At 34.7% G+C, this 15,397-nt stretch overlaps 1 long non-coding RNA gene across 2 annotated transcripts in view; it reads right to left on the bottom strand.

Annotated features, from left to right (window-relative positions):
• Window positions 1–211: 211 nt before the first annotated feature.
• Window positions 212–15,397, bottom strand: part of LOC130216071 (uncharacterized) — a 101,374-nt gene continuing 86,188 nt past the window's right edge. For both annotated transcript variants that reach the window (XR_008835763.1, XR_008835762.1), the window contains exon 3: window positions 212–558. This is a non-coding gene — a long non-coding RNA (uncharacterized LOC130216071). The remainder of the gene's footprint in view (window positions 559–15,397) is intronic.

Genomic DNA, 15,397 nt, shown 5'->3' with positions numbered 1-15,397 from the left:
TTGAGTAAATAATTCAATTACTTCATTTGTTTCTTAATTAATCTGTTTTAATTAATTTATTGAGTGAACAGTACAATGACTCACTCAAAAAGATCCAATTATTCAGAAAGAATCAGTACATTTGAACAAACTGAGTGAATAATTCAATTACTTCATTCGTTTCTTAATGAATCTTTTTTAATACTTTAAGTGAAAAGTTTAATGACTCGCTCATAAAGGCTCACTTGTTCAGTTCTGAATGAATCAGTGCTTCTGAATGGTTGAATGAACAAATCATTCAATCACTCACTGGTCACACACCAGCATGATATAACCTTCAGAAAGGCTCATAAGTGACTAATAAACAGACTTACCAATCAGCCAATCAAATTTGAGCAAGAGAACAGCTCAAGTCTTCAAATTTTCATTCTGCCGTTCTTTCTTCCGTCTCATTGCTTCCTCTCATCTCTCTCTCTCTCCTCTCTCATCTGCAGACAGCGCTTTGGGCCGTGCTGGAGATGACTGAACGCTCTTAAGAATGACTCACAGATGGAGAACGCACAGGACGAAGACGAGAGCCTGCAAAACCAAAACCAGTGCACAGCATGTGAGGGCAAGAAGACTTCAACACACTCCCAAACAGACACACACACATTAAGAGCATACCAGTGCTGTGTGTGCGTTAAGAGGGTTGGGTTTCTAAATGACAGATCATTATCATGCTAATTAAAGCATTTTGTAGCTGTGACTCGCGCTGTATTTGTGTGCGTGTGTGTGTCTAATTAAGGCCGGTTCATCAGCACCCAGCTCATTTACACCGTACTAGAACGACACCCTGATTCAAGCGCACGGACAGTAATGAAGCTACTAATTATTATAGCACTTTGACATATTTAGCCTTAACTGAGCCAAGCTGAACAGCTGAAGCAGCTCAACTGAAGCACACCAACCCAACACAGCTTCAGCCGTTCAACACACACTAGCACAGCAGAGGCAAACAGAGTAAATTCAGCAGAGCTAAACTGACCCCACACATCTGAACTACACTGATAACCTGTAGTTTTGCCCAAAACAAAAGTCTTTTGAACAAAAATATTCACCCAGTTAGTCCTAAAATTTCCTGCAAGAAATATTTGCACTGATACATGCAAAATCAAATCAACGTGTTATAGAAATTTAGTTTATTGCACATTTAATTAATATACACAAATCAGTTTATCATAAAAAACAAATTAAACATTCAGACATTAATCTACGATATTTAAAATAATCAAATATTAAAAATATATAAAAAAATTATTTGCTGTGATAAATGAAACCATGAATTCTGCTGTGCCAAAATATCTTAAAGGAGAATGTCCGGCCATTTGTTAGTGACCTTAAGTCGAAAGCAAACTTGGGTTCTGCAGCAGGACAATGATCCAAAACACACCAGCAAGTCCACTTCTGAATAGCTGAGGAAAAACAAAATGAAGACTTTGGAGTGGCCTAGTCAAAGTCCTAACCTGAATCCAATTGAGATGTTGTGGCATGATCTTACAAAAGTGGTTCATGCTCGAAAACCTGAAATATGTGGCTGAATTACAACAACTCTGCTAAGATGAGTGGGCCAAATTTCCCCACAGCGTTGTAACAGACTCATTGCAAGGTATCAAAAACGCTTGATTGCAGTTGTTGCTGCTAAGGGTGGCACAACCAGTTATTCTGTATAGGGACAAACACTTTTTCACACAGGGCTAATGTAGTTCAAGATTTTTTCCTCAATTTAAAGGAGAATGTCCGGCCATTTGTTAGTGACCTTGAGTCGAAAGCAAACTTGGGTTCTGCAGCAGGACAATGATCCAAAGCAACCAGCAAGTCCACTTTTGAATGGCTGAAGAAAAACAAAATCAAGACTTTGGAGTGGCCTAGTCAAAATCCTAACCTGAATCCAATTGAGATGTTGTGTCATGATCTTACAAAAGTGATTCATGCTCGAAAACCTGAAAATATGTGGCTGAATTACAACAACTCTGCTAAGATGAGATGAGTGGGCCAAATTGCTCCACAGCGTTGTAACAGACTCATTGCAAGTTATCAAAAAAACGCTTGATCGCAGTTGTTGCTGCTAAGGGTGGCACAACCAGTTATTATGTTTAGAGACAACCACTATTTCACACAGGGCTAATGTACTTCAAGATTTTTTTCCTCCTTAATATAAAGGAGAATGTCCGGCCATCTGTTAGTGACCTCAAGCTGAAGCAAACCTGGGTTCTGCAGCAGGATAATGATCCAAAGCACACAAGCAAGTCCACTACTAAATGGCTGAAGAAAAACAAAATGAAGACTTTAGAGTGGCCTAGTCAAAGTCCTGACCTGAATCCAACTGAGATGTTGTGGCATGATCTTCTGTTCATGCTCAAAAACCTGAAATATGTTGCTGAATTACAACAACTCTGCTAGGATGAGTGGGAAATATTGCTCCACAGCTCTGTAACAGACTCATTGCAATTTGTCAGGGCTATGTAGTTTAAGGTTTTTCCCCTAAATAATCAAATTAAAATCATTTCAAAAGTGCATGACGTGTTTAGTTGTTATCTTTGACTAATATTTACATTGGTTTGATGATGAAACATTAAATTGTAACAAACATGCAACAAAACAAGAAATCAATAAGGGGCAAACACTTTTTGTGTCACTGTATATATATACACACACAATAATAATATAAACCAATTTAACTTTTATATATTTTGTGTAATTTTACAGCTTCCTAATCAATATAACACAGATAAAACATATTTAAAAACTTGAAACTAAACATACCAATATAAAAAAAAAAATCTCATACATAATTTCATACATGCTTGTCAACCAAAACATTATTTTTGTCACTTGAAATTAAGATGCCATTTTAGTCCTAGTGTAATGACGAAAAACTGATTCTGAATCTACAGAAGCAGCTGTTGTTCTGCTGCTGAGTATGAAACTGATCTGAGAACAGCACCTTCACCTCTGAGGATTTGTGCTCATGACCCCCGTTGACTCAGTAATGTTGGAGACTCGCGCTCTTCGTTCGGTTCAATGAAGCGCTTCCTTAAGCTAATGCTAGAGGCTGGCGCGAGAGAGGTTTAATTAGCGACTCAGTATTGATCAGCGCTGAGGTTACCTTTGCTGACAGAGCACCGTTTGAGCGGCTGCATGTGTGCGAGCGCCACGACCCACAGTGTAATTAAGAAATTCACAAACCACTGGGGTGCTGCTGGAAATTGGGATCCTATGGTGCGCAGTGTGTGTGTGCGCGTGTGTGTGTGAGAAAGAGCAATTATGACACCCATAATGATCTGTTGTCCTTATCAACCAAGACAAACCTACTGAAAAAGGCAGAAGATCATAAGAAAGAAAAAAGGATAGATGGAAGAAAGGGGAAAAATTAAGAAGAAAGAATGAAAAATGGAAGAACAAAAAAGAAAAAAAATGTAAGAGAATAAAACAAAAAATGTATGACAGAAAAATACCAGAAAGAAAAAAGAAAGAAAGAAAGAAAAAAGACAGAGGAAAGAATGAAAAATGGTAGAACAAAAAAGAAAAATGTAAGAAAAAAGAGAAATGGAAAAACAAAAAAAAAACTTATGAAAAAAAACAAGAAAGAAAGAAAGAAAGAAAGAAAGAAAGAAAGAAAGAAAGAAAGAAAGAAAGAAAGAAAGAAGAAATAAATAAAGAAAGAAAGAAAGAAAGAAAGAAAGAAAGAAAGAAAGAAAGAAAGAAAGAAAGAAGAAGAAATAAAGAGAAATGGAAGAATGAAAAAGAAAATAATAAGAAAAAATTTTATACAAATAGAATAAACAGTTTGAAAAAAGATAGAAGAACAAAGAAAGAAACAATGAAAGAAAGAAGACAGAAGAATGAAAGATGGTAGCACAAAAAAGAAAAAAAATGGAAGAAAAGGGGCAAGAACAAAACAAAATGTAAGAAAGAGAAAAAACAAGTAAGAAAGAGAGAAAGAAAGATGGTAGAACAAAAAGAAAAAATATAAGACAGAAGAAAAAAGAAAAATTTAAGAAAAAAATAAGAAAAAAGAAAAAAAATAATTGAAAAGAAAAATGGAAGAACAAAGAAAGAATATAAGAAATAAAGAAAAAAATAAATATAAGAATGAAAAAGAAAAAACACAAGAAGGGAGAAAGGAATTGGAAAAGATGGCAGAACAAAAAGAAAAACAACAAAAGAAAGAAGAAAGACAAAAGAAAGAATGAAAGATGTAGAACAAAAAAGGAAGTAAATTAAAGAAGAAAAAAATGGAAGAACTAAAAAAAAAACATATGACAAAAACAAGAAAGAAAGAATGAAAGAAAGAAAAGAAAGATAAAGAAAGAAAGAAAAACAATTAAAGTAAGAAAAAGACAGGAGAAAAAAGAGAAATGGAACAAAAAGAAAAGAAAGAAATAAGAAAAGGATTGAAAAAGACAGAAGAACAAAGAAAAACAACAAAAGAAAAAAGACAGAAGAATCAAAGAAGGATGTAGAACAAAAAAAATGGAAAAAAAATGGAAGAAAAAAGGCAAGAACGAAAAACAAAATGTAAGAAATAAAGAAAAAACAAAAGAAAGGAAGAAGGAAAGAAAGATGGTAGAACAAAAAAGAAAAAGAACAAAGAAGAAACAATGAAAGAAAGAAGGAACAAAGATAGAAGAATGAAAGAAAGGTGGTAGAACAAAAAAGAAAAAAAATTGAAGATAAAAACTAAATGTAAGAAAGAGAAAAAACAAGAAAAAAAGAAAGAAAGAAAGAAAGAAAAAAGAAAGAAAAAAATGAAAGAAAGAAAGAAAGAAAAAGAAAGAAAGAAGACCAAAAAAAGAAAAGAAAAGAAAAAAGAAGAAAAAAACATAAGTAATAAGAAAGGAATTGGAAAAGAAAGATGGAAGAACAAAGAAAAACAACGAAAGAAAATATGAAGACAGAAGAAAGAATGAAAAATGGAAAAAAAATAAAATAAAAAAAATGCAACAACAATGGAATAAAATTCCAACAGAAGACAACAGTGTATATGCTTGGTCAGAGAGATTTTGCATATATAATTTGAGCTCTAAAAGTGAAGTAAGGAAATCTCTCTCTTTAAACTCAATAGTGGAGGGGCTGAGACAGGAAACCATGGAAACCAGAGGTTTTTGATAAATAGCTGAAGTGTGTTTGCGTCCTGCGCTCTGTCATGTCCGCTATCTGTGAGTCTCACTGTGAGTCTCTGCAGGTTTATTTGTGCTTTCACCTCAACTCGTCATCAGCTGATAACCTATAGACAGATGCGCTGCAGTAATGAACACCATACAGTCATTAGCATTAGCTATCAAATGGTGACTCACATTTACTCATACAGCCTGAACAGGAATAAAGATATATGATAAAGATTTCAAAAAATAAGTATATTTTACAATATTGTGAATAATGTCGTCAAAACTGGACAACAAACAACTGACAGTCAATTTAAACTCAGTTTTAAAGGGCATCTATGATGCAAAAATCAACTTTTGGTAGTAGGTAACTGTGTGGTTTAGCGTGTCCATTGTCATACTGGAGTGATAGAAACACAAGTCTTTTTTGTATTTCCTGACATTAAAATAGGATCCAAATCCCAGTGACTTTGAGTTACACCGCACCATGATATAGGAGTGTGGTTTTCCCCACCCACCGAACTGATTAACAGGTGCGGATTAACCATAGACTGTAAAAGATATGGACATAGTATCTGTGACGTCACCCATAGTTTCTGACGATCGCAAATGAGGCTACAAGTAGGCGTGGCCAACCTTCGCCATTTTGTTCGCGCGACATCGCACCGACAGAGGGTGACCAAATAAGGGCAAAGAGGTGGAGCATCGGTGCGACTTGTTTGTGTTCTGACCACATGTGCTGGGATGTACACTATATCAATAAAGTGTTTAGACTTTTAAAAACACTGTTGTAATACATTGAGCCACTAAACATTGTTCTTACGAAGTTTTTCTACAGGAGATAATGTTAATTACTTCCAAACACTTCAGATATAGTCTGTGTTAGTAAATGCAAGACTATTTATGAAATTCAGACATTACACTGTATGAAAACGTTTCAGATGACTGTTCTAGAGCCTACAGCTAATCAATCTGTCAGATTCTGGAGTGCATTACTGGTCTAAAGAAAATTATAAATAATAAATTATCTTAAATAAAACAAATACATTTATAGAGAGGATATACAAGTATATAATTTCACTCACATGGGAAATGAAGGCCACGTGAATGGTTTATGAGCACAGTTAAGTGCACACAGCATGCCATATCATCTGATAATTGTAGAAAACAATTCCAAAAAGCAACTGACTGTGTAAAGCCACATAAAAACAAAACAAAAATACGATGTATATGCCAAGCTCAGCGGCTAATCAGCCGGAATTAGCTGAGGTGACATGACGGTGACCAGTGAGACCTAGCTGTCACTTAGGTGGCCACGCCCTTAATTATGCAGACTTATTAAAACTTAATAAAAATTAAACGGATGAGTTATAAAAAAATTCATCCCCTCGCAGTAGTCATGAAGGGTATTATTAGCTTTATGAACCAAAATCATTCTATGTACCAGGTTGTAAACACTTTTATCAGCTGTAAAATTTGCCAATTTACCATTGCAATCAGAGAACATCAGGAGTTCCTGATTAATTGCAGTTTCAGTTACTTCCATATTGGCTTCACGAGGGAGAGCAGGAGGTTGCTGCTTGGTATTAACATTACTCCGTAGTAAAGCAGATAAACATGTCCACTGAACAGGATTTGCAAAGAAACTGGGATTAAAAGATCTGTTCCACTTCTCTGTGATCAGCTGCACCTCAAGAATTAGTTTTACAAGTTTAAAACGTTTTTAAAGGGGTGTGTGTGTGTGTGTGTGTGTGTGTGTGTATATATATATTGCAAACTTTGTTATGGCCACCACAAATACATCAAATAAACTTACTTGGTGTTTTTGACTAATGAGCTGTACTTCTACTTTATCCATGTCTCTCTCTGTCACTGACTGCTGTTTATCTGACGCAAGTCAGTAGAAGCAGACACTCGTGGGAACGGTGGGCTCAATCTAGATACACCAAAGACTTATATTACATCTTGCAAGGGGTCAAATAGGAGCCCTTTAACATATAAAGTTGCATTATAAAATATAAGCCCCTTTCACACATATAGACCTTTCTGGAAAATTACGGGCAATTTACGGGAAAGGTCTGTATGTGTGAACAGGCCCTTTTTGAAAATACCGGTAAATTTGGTCCGGCTATTTTCCAGAAAGAGTTGTAGTAATGTTACCGATAATTTGCTGGAATGCTGCACTGTGTGAATGCAGAAGGAAAATTGCCGGAAAGAGAGCATTCACGATAAAACATGCTGACATGAGACATCTACTCCAGCCAATTAGAACATTCAGACGCATACGCACTGTTTTAGGAAAATCAAAGCCTTCTAGACACATTTAGCTGCTAGTTGTTAACATTACTATGTTCCTTCTTAATGCCAACTGTGTAAAAAATGATAGATAAAATGCTTATGATAAACCGCCATTTGTTTACCTTTAAGCTCTGCTTGACGCGTTTGCATGTGAAGTGCAGAAGTGCTCCGTTAAGTGCCAGCACACACACACATATTATGTTCATCTCGACATGCTAAAGTGTTCCTCCACATGTTTTCGTTGAAATTGTTCACAGAATTTGTAATGTTGTCAAACGTGTAAACATTTAGTCGCGGTTTGCGCATCTGCCTTTGGATGTGTCTGGGATAAGCTGCATGAATACTAAAGCTTTAAAAAAAAAAACGTGAAACCAAACCGGATTCCTATTACGTTTACAAATACAAGCGCAGTGGTTTTAAGCTAATGTGAGGCACTCTCAAATTTGATATTTAAAATCACACTGTGAAATACAACTCAAGAAAAAACATTGCAATTGTGAGAAAGAAGTGAGAAAACTATTGTAGTAACTAAAAATAAATCTGCAACTGAGTTGCAATTTTAGGAAACAGTCAAATCTTGCAAGTGTAGCAAACAGTTGAAAAATATAAAGACTCAATGAAACATTAAGTTGCAGTTAGTAGACAAAGTTGCAACTATGAAATAAGTCGCATTGTGAAATATGGTCACAATTACGAGAAATATCCAACAAAGTTATCGATGCAAGACATAAAATCTACATCAGAATTTATTCAACAAATGCATTTCCATCTCCCATTATTCACATTAACCCTTTTTCACACAAGCCTAAAGCCACCCTAAGCTAGCGTACAAAAGGATTTAGCAAATAAAGCATTTTGATTTAAAATTTGCATTTACATGACTCATTTCTCATGCGATAGTTCAAAATGTCCATTAATGTGGAGTGATTAAAATCAAGTTATTGTGAAACATTAAGTCAAAGCTACTAAATTGGAATTTCAACATATAAAAGACAAATTTTTAAATAAAGTCGCGATTACCAGAAGTAACATCACAGTCACACAGTTACTTTATGAAAAAAATGCAACTATAAAAATTGCTTGTTGTAATTTGCGAAGAAAACACAGTATTTAGCAGGAATGAACGTCACAATCACAAAAAGGTCACATGGTGTGAAAGTTATGAAGCTACAAAATGTAGTCGCATTGTAAAATTTACTCAATATTAAATGAAATAACATCATAATTGTTACATAAAGTTGTAGTAGTGAGGCATTTTCAAAATTGCACACCTCCCTACTATACAGTATGTTAAAAGCAATATGTGAGAGGAGTAGTATTTCTGAATTCATAGTATCCTAAAAACAGTAGGCGATAAGTATCCGGATGACCTACTACTTCCTGCGACAATCTGAAGTGTGCATCTAATGGACAATTTACAATCCCATAAGGCCATGGGAGATAATTAATACATTAGACTGAATTGACGCAACTGACGCATGTAGGTCATGTGATGAAGACAAAATGGAAGATGGAGTCCTTCTGAATTACATACATAATACTCACATTTATTCTATATAGGATGTACTTTTCTAATGGATGCTAAGTAAATTTAAATGTAGTTGCAGCTAGTCACATTTTGAAATATAAGGTCGAAATGACAAAAATCAAGCTGCGATTGTGAGACATCAAGCCATATTTTGTGAGATGCAGAGACAAAATGACAATAAATTGGTTTACATATCCTCAATAAGGGCAAATATTTTGGGGTAATATATAGTTGTCTTAAAATGTCTACATTGTGGTAAATTGCGATTCACATGCTTTTTTTTGGGGGGTGGGAGGGGGGAGGGGGGCTGTGTGTGTGGATGTTGCTACTGTTTTAGCAGCCGCAGCGGGACGTCAGGCTCTCAGTCTGTCTGTCTCATATAATTGTTGATCTTTAATTCGGTTAAACTCAGGACAAAGAAACTGCCGATCTATTCTGCTCTCTCGCTCTGTCATTATTCTCGTCCCCCTTTTTTTACGTTCTTTTTGCCGTCTAATTGGTGGACGGCGGCGCAGCTTAATGGAGGCAGACTCTGCTGAAAGCTTTTCACCGCTCGCCCAATTAATCTCCCTCTCTCTTTCCCTCAAACACACATTCAAAAGTTTTCTTTCTGTTCCTCCTAGCACAAAAAAGTCAGCTTTGGTGGATCACATGAAGCATCTCGCATAATAGCTGCAGTGAACATTTCGAAGTTGTAGATCACCCCGAAATAAAGAGATTTGAAAATATACAAAAATTATATTAATATATTCCATGGAGTTTTATGAGTTTGTTTTGTTATTAGTTTAGATGCTAATCCTATAGCTCTAAGTGTACACAAATACAGTTACTACTGTTGCTAAAAGAGCTTAACGTGCTGCAAAACGGTTTTTGGAAAAAGAAAACACGCAATTACAAAAAAACGCCTGCAAATTGAGAAGATATTCATCCTTTGACAGCCCACATGCTGCAAATCCTCGCAATGCATGCACATTAAAATAACGCGCTGCATTTTCTCACAATGCAAACCATTTACGAAAACGCAATGCATTTTCACACAACGCTTTGCAAAAAGATAGAAACATGTTTCAAGGAGACCCTAAAACCTGATGGACGCTGCTGTGCTGTGACTATTGCTCAGTGAAGTTGTTATTTTATTGCTTATTTTAACATCCTGATTCACATGTCTTTTGTATTTTATTAGCCTAAATAACCGTAATTTAAATAAACAGGTCTGTCATGTTTTTGGGTCCCCTTAACACATTTCCATCGTGTTCCGTGGTATTTGAAAGTGTTGCGAGAAAATGCATTGTGTTTTCGTAAATTGTTTGCATTGTGAGAAAATGTTTGGGAAAATGCAGTGCATTTCACTAATTTGTTTGTGTTGTGAGAAAATACAGCGCGTTTTATTAATTTGTTTGTGTTGTGAGAAAATACAGCGCGTTTTATTAATTTGTGTTGTAAGAAAATACAGCGCGTTTTATTAATTTGCTTGTGTTGTGAGAAAATACAGTGCGTTTTATTAATTTGTTTGTGTTGTGAGAAAATGCAGTGCGTTTTATTAATTTGTTTGCGTTGTGAGAAAATGCAGTGCGTTTTATTAATTTGCTTGTGTTGTGAGAAAATACAGTGCGTTTTATTAATTTGCTTGTGTTGTGAGAAAATACAGTGCGTTTTATTAATTTGTTTGTGTTGTGAGAAAATGCAGTGCGTTTTATTAATTTGTTTGCGTTGTGAGAAAATGCAGTGCGTTTTATTAATTTGCTTGTGTTGTGAGAAAATACAGTGCGTTTTATTAATTTGTTTGTGTTGTGAGAAAATGCAGTGCGTTTTATTAATTTGTTTGTGTTGTGAGAAAATGCAGCGCGTTTTATTAATTTGTTTGTGTTGTGAGAAAATGCAGCGCGTTTTATTAATTTGTTTGCGTTGTGAGAAAATGCAGTGCGTTTTATTAATTTGCTTGTGTTGTGAGAAAATACAGTGCGTTTTATTAATTTGTTTGTGTTGTGAGAAAATGCAGTGCGTTTTATTAATTTGTTTGCGTTGTGAGAAAATGCAGTGCGTTTTATTAATTTGCTTGTGTTGTGAGAAAATACAGTGCGTTTTATTAATTTGCTTGTGTTGTGAGAAAATACAGTGCGTTTTATTAATTTGTTTGTGTTGTGAGAAAATGCAGTGCGTTTTATTAATTTGTTTGCGTTGTGAGAAAATGCAGTGCGTTTTATTAATTTGCTTGTGTTGTGAGAAAATACAGTGCGTTTTATTAATTTGTTTGTGTTGTGAGAAAATGCAGTGCGTTTTATTAATTTGTTTGTGTTGTGAGAAAATGCAGCGCGTTTTATTAATTTGTTTGTGTTGTGAGAAAATGCAGTGCGTTTTATTAATTTGTTTGTGTTGTGAGAAAATGCAGCGCGTTTTATTAATTTGTTTGTGTTGTGAGAAAATGCAGCGCGTTTTATTAATTTGTTTGCGTTGTGAGGAAATTCTACGCATTTTATTTGTTTGCCTTGTGAGAATGCAGCGCACTTTATTAATTTGTTTGCATTGTGAGAAAATGGAGTGCATTTTTTTTATTTGTTTGCGTTGTGAGAAAATACAGCAAGCTTTATTATATTGTGTGTTGTGAGAAAATGCAGTGTATTTTCGTAAATTGTTTGCGTTGTGAGAATGCAGCGTGTTTTATTGATTTGTTTGCGTTGCGAAAATATGCAGGACATTTTCGTAAACTTGTTTGCGTTGTGGCAAAATGCAGCGCGTTTTATTAAATTGTTTGTGCTTTACGAAAATGCAGATCATTTTTTAAAAATCTGTTTGTGTTGTGAGGATTTGCAGCACATGTGCTGTCAAACAGATGAAGATCTTTTCTCAATTTGCTGATGTTTTTTTGTAATTGCATGCGTTTTCTTAAATTGCAGCACGTTAAGCTCTCGTAAAACAAAAAACTCAATACTAAAAGGTAAAAAAGGAAACAGTGATTAATTACCATGATGCAAAAAAGATGAAATAATTAAATAGGGTTTTAAACATTGTGGTGATAATTTTTTTTTACCTAACTTACTGCATCAAATTCTCTGATAAAAATTTCTAAAACACTTCAACACACTTTACCATAACACAGATGAATGTGATGTACGCAAAGTTTTTATCCACAAAGCAAGCATATATTTTCGAAACTAACTTAATGTGGAAATTTTTCTGTTGGAAAAAAGTTGGAACAAATATTTTAATTCCGTAATGAAAAGAAAAACTGTTACCATAATGCCCCCATATAGGGCTGCACAATATATTGTTTCAGCATCGATATCGCAATGTGCGAATCTGCAATAGTCACATCGCAGCATCTGCAACGTCAAATTGGGATTATGATAACCAGAAAACACAGTTCAGAACATGCAATGTTTAACTCTTTTATTTTCATGTGTTTTTTAGGGACTGTGACTACAATTTCAAGTGAATTTAAACCATTTAGGCATTATAAAGTAAAAAAAAAAATCAAATTTGCCGCTTTAACGAAGATTTATTGTTTGTTTTATACAATAGAATAAAGACTAGGCAGTGTTACTTTACATTTTATTATAGCTTTTCTGTTTCAATACTGTTAAAGGCACACTGAAAATCATGAAGCATTACTTAATTTTTATCGTTGTTCTGTTGTTTTCTTTTGTGCTTTATTTTATTTTGCACTTTTTTGTATATTTTATAGACTTAACTACAAATAATTCCAGTCAATGTAAAATCTGAAATTCTTTCCAATTAGAGACATCTTGTAAAATGATTTTCATATCGCAATGTACAATTAAAGTCAGAATTATTAGCCCCCTAAATTATAAACCCCCCTGTTTATTTTTTCCCCAATTTCTGTTTAAAGGAGAGCAGGTTTTTTCAACACATTTCTAAACATAATAGTTTTAATAACTCATTTCTAATAACGGATTTATTTTATTTTTGCCATGATGATAGTAAATAATATTTTACTAGATATATTCAAGACGCTTCTATATAGCTTAAAGTGATATTAAAGGCTTAACTAGGTTAATTAGGTGAACTAAGCAGGATTTAATTTAGTAATTAGGCAAGTTATTGTATAATGATGGTTTGTTCTGTAGAAGATCTCAAAAATATGTAGCTTAAAGAGGCTAATAATTTTGTCCTTAAAATGGATTTTAAACAATTAAAAACTGCTTTTATTCTAGTGGAAATAAAACAAATAAGCCTTTCTCCAGAAGAAAAAATATTATCAGACATACTGTGAAAATTTCCTTGCACTGTTAAACATAATTTGGGAAATACTTAGAAATAAAAAGAAAAAAAAATTCAAAGGGGGGCTAATAATTCTGATTTCAACTGTATATCGCCGAAAAACAAAATATCACTGTCAGTTTTTTCCATTATCGTGCAGCCCTACCCCCATATTTTAAAATATACGCTTTTTACACATCATGGTCTAATTTATTATACTGAACTTAATGTCGATATCTGTGATGAGAAAAATGTATGCTGGCAGTACCATGGTGTCGGCGCAATAGCCTAGTGGTTAGCATGCCGACATATAGTGCAGTAGCACGTCAGGGTGTCCCGAGTTCGAATCCTGGCTCAAGGACATTTCCCTACCCTACCCCCCCCCCCCCCTCTCTCTCTCTCTCTCTCTCCCTCTCTCCAACTTTGCTTCCTGTCTCAATACTGTCCTATCTAATGAAGGCAAAAAAGGACAAAAAGAAATCTTTAAAAAAATAATAATAATAAATAAAATGCTATCATGGTGTATCCAAAAACACTGCCCCAAACTATCAAAGTTCTCTGCAACATATAAAAAAGTGATTACTTAATTGCACAATGTAAAAAAAAATGTGTATTTTATTTCTGTACTGATGTTTCTGCTGGGGGAAAAATGTTACTGAAATACTAAAAACCATGCAAAAAAATTATACTTTCTGTTCTTGAAGTTTTTATACAGTACACCAAGAAGGCCAAATGCAAACTAGACCAGACAAACCCAGAAAAATCTGATTAGGCTGGTTTATGCTTAAGATGCTTAAATTATAATGAATTTAATAGAATTACATTAAAACTTGGACACCCATGACATTGTTAAGATAATGAAAGCGTTCAGGTTTTGTGATTTTTCAGCAGTAACTTTCGATCCAAATATCTTTCTTTTAAAATCAGGGTGAGATGCAAGGTGAACATGCTGACGGGTTTGTGAGATTGAATCTCTCGGTGTTTGTCTGTTGTTTTTCTTCTCCGTACACCCTCACAAACACACATACGCTGTATAACAGATAGCTGTGCGTTTTATAAACGGAGGCCTCCTGCAGTCTCAGCTCTGCACAGACGCTGACAAATAGATGCCTTTCTTGAAAAGCTGCACAGAAGTGTGTGCGTGTGTGTGTGTGTGTGTTTGCTGCAGTGAGGTGTGGAGAGCGAGCGAGAGAGGTGCTGGAGAGCTAGAGTGGGCTGTAATGGGTGTAATTTGAGTTAGAGAGAGGGAGTCAGAAAGAGAGAGAGAGAGAAAATAAAGAGCGTAACGATTAGGAGAGGTAGACAGGGTTAGCATGAGAATGAGAAATAGGAAAATGGTAAAACGCGAAAGCTTTTGAGAGCTTCGAGCAAGAACAGAATGAAGGTGGCAAAGAGATAGAAAGAAAATAAGATGTGAAAACTTGATGCTGGGATTTACGTATAACAAAAATTCAAAATGGCAAAATTGTATACATTTCTTGATGACGTCATCAAGTACTACTCGGATATTTGTCCAATTGAATACTATCTAGAATGAGAATATCCCCCTAAATGACTTCATTAATCTGCCTCTTTCGTTCCCTTGCACAAACATCCAAGTGAATTTTGGTCAAATCTCACAAACCCCTTTAAATTTGCCATATTTTTGTTGACAATTACAGTTAAGCCCTACTCACACTGGAGGATTTCAGCCACGATTTGGTCGTCTGAGACAAATTTGCGAAATCCTAAAAAAAAAATTCCTGAAATCCTATAGGTTAAAACCTGTAATCTTTGATCGTTGGTTTGACATGTTCACTGTCAACCGCTTAATGTCTGTTATGATCATATTTTTCCTCCGATAAAGTTCTGTCAATGTCAATGTAATGCATTTTTTTCTTGGTAGAGAACTTGACATACATTTAATCAGGCGCAAAATATATTAACATTGTGTTTAAAAACTTAACGTAAAGGATCATAAAGAGATAAAGTGAAAATGTTGCATTTAAATAAGTCATTTAAATAGCAATACAGAACAAATATCTTGATGACATCATCCTGCACTACTTGAATATTTGTCCAATCGAATGTTTTCTAGTATGAGAACATTAGAAAGCTTTTGTGTTTAAGTCCAACAAAAATCTTGATGACATCATCTTTCACTACTTGGATATTTGTCCAATCGAATGTTTTCTAGAATGAGAATATTTGAAAGCTTTTGCGTTTTTGGTCCAAGTACTTGACAAAC

The sequence above is a fragment of the Danio aesculapii genome, chromosome 22 (genome assembly GCF_903798145.1).
Source record: "Danio aesculapii chromosome 22, fDanAes4.1, whole genome shotgun sequence".
Classification (NCBI taxonomy): domain Eukaryota; kingdom Metazoa; phylum Chordata; class Actinopteri; order Cypriniformes; family Danionidae; genus Danio; species Danio aesculapii.
This window is presented reverse-complemented; position numbering and strand designations above follow the sequence as displayed.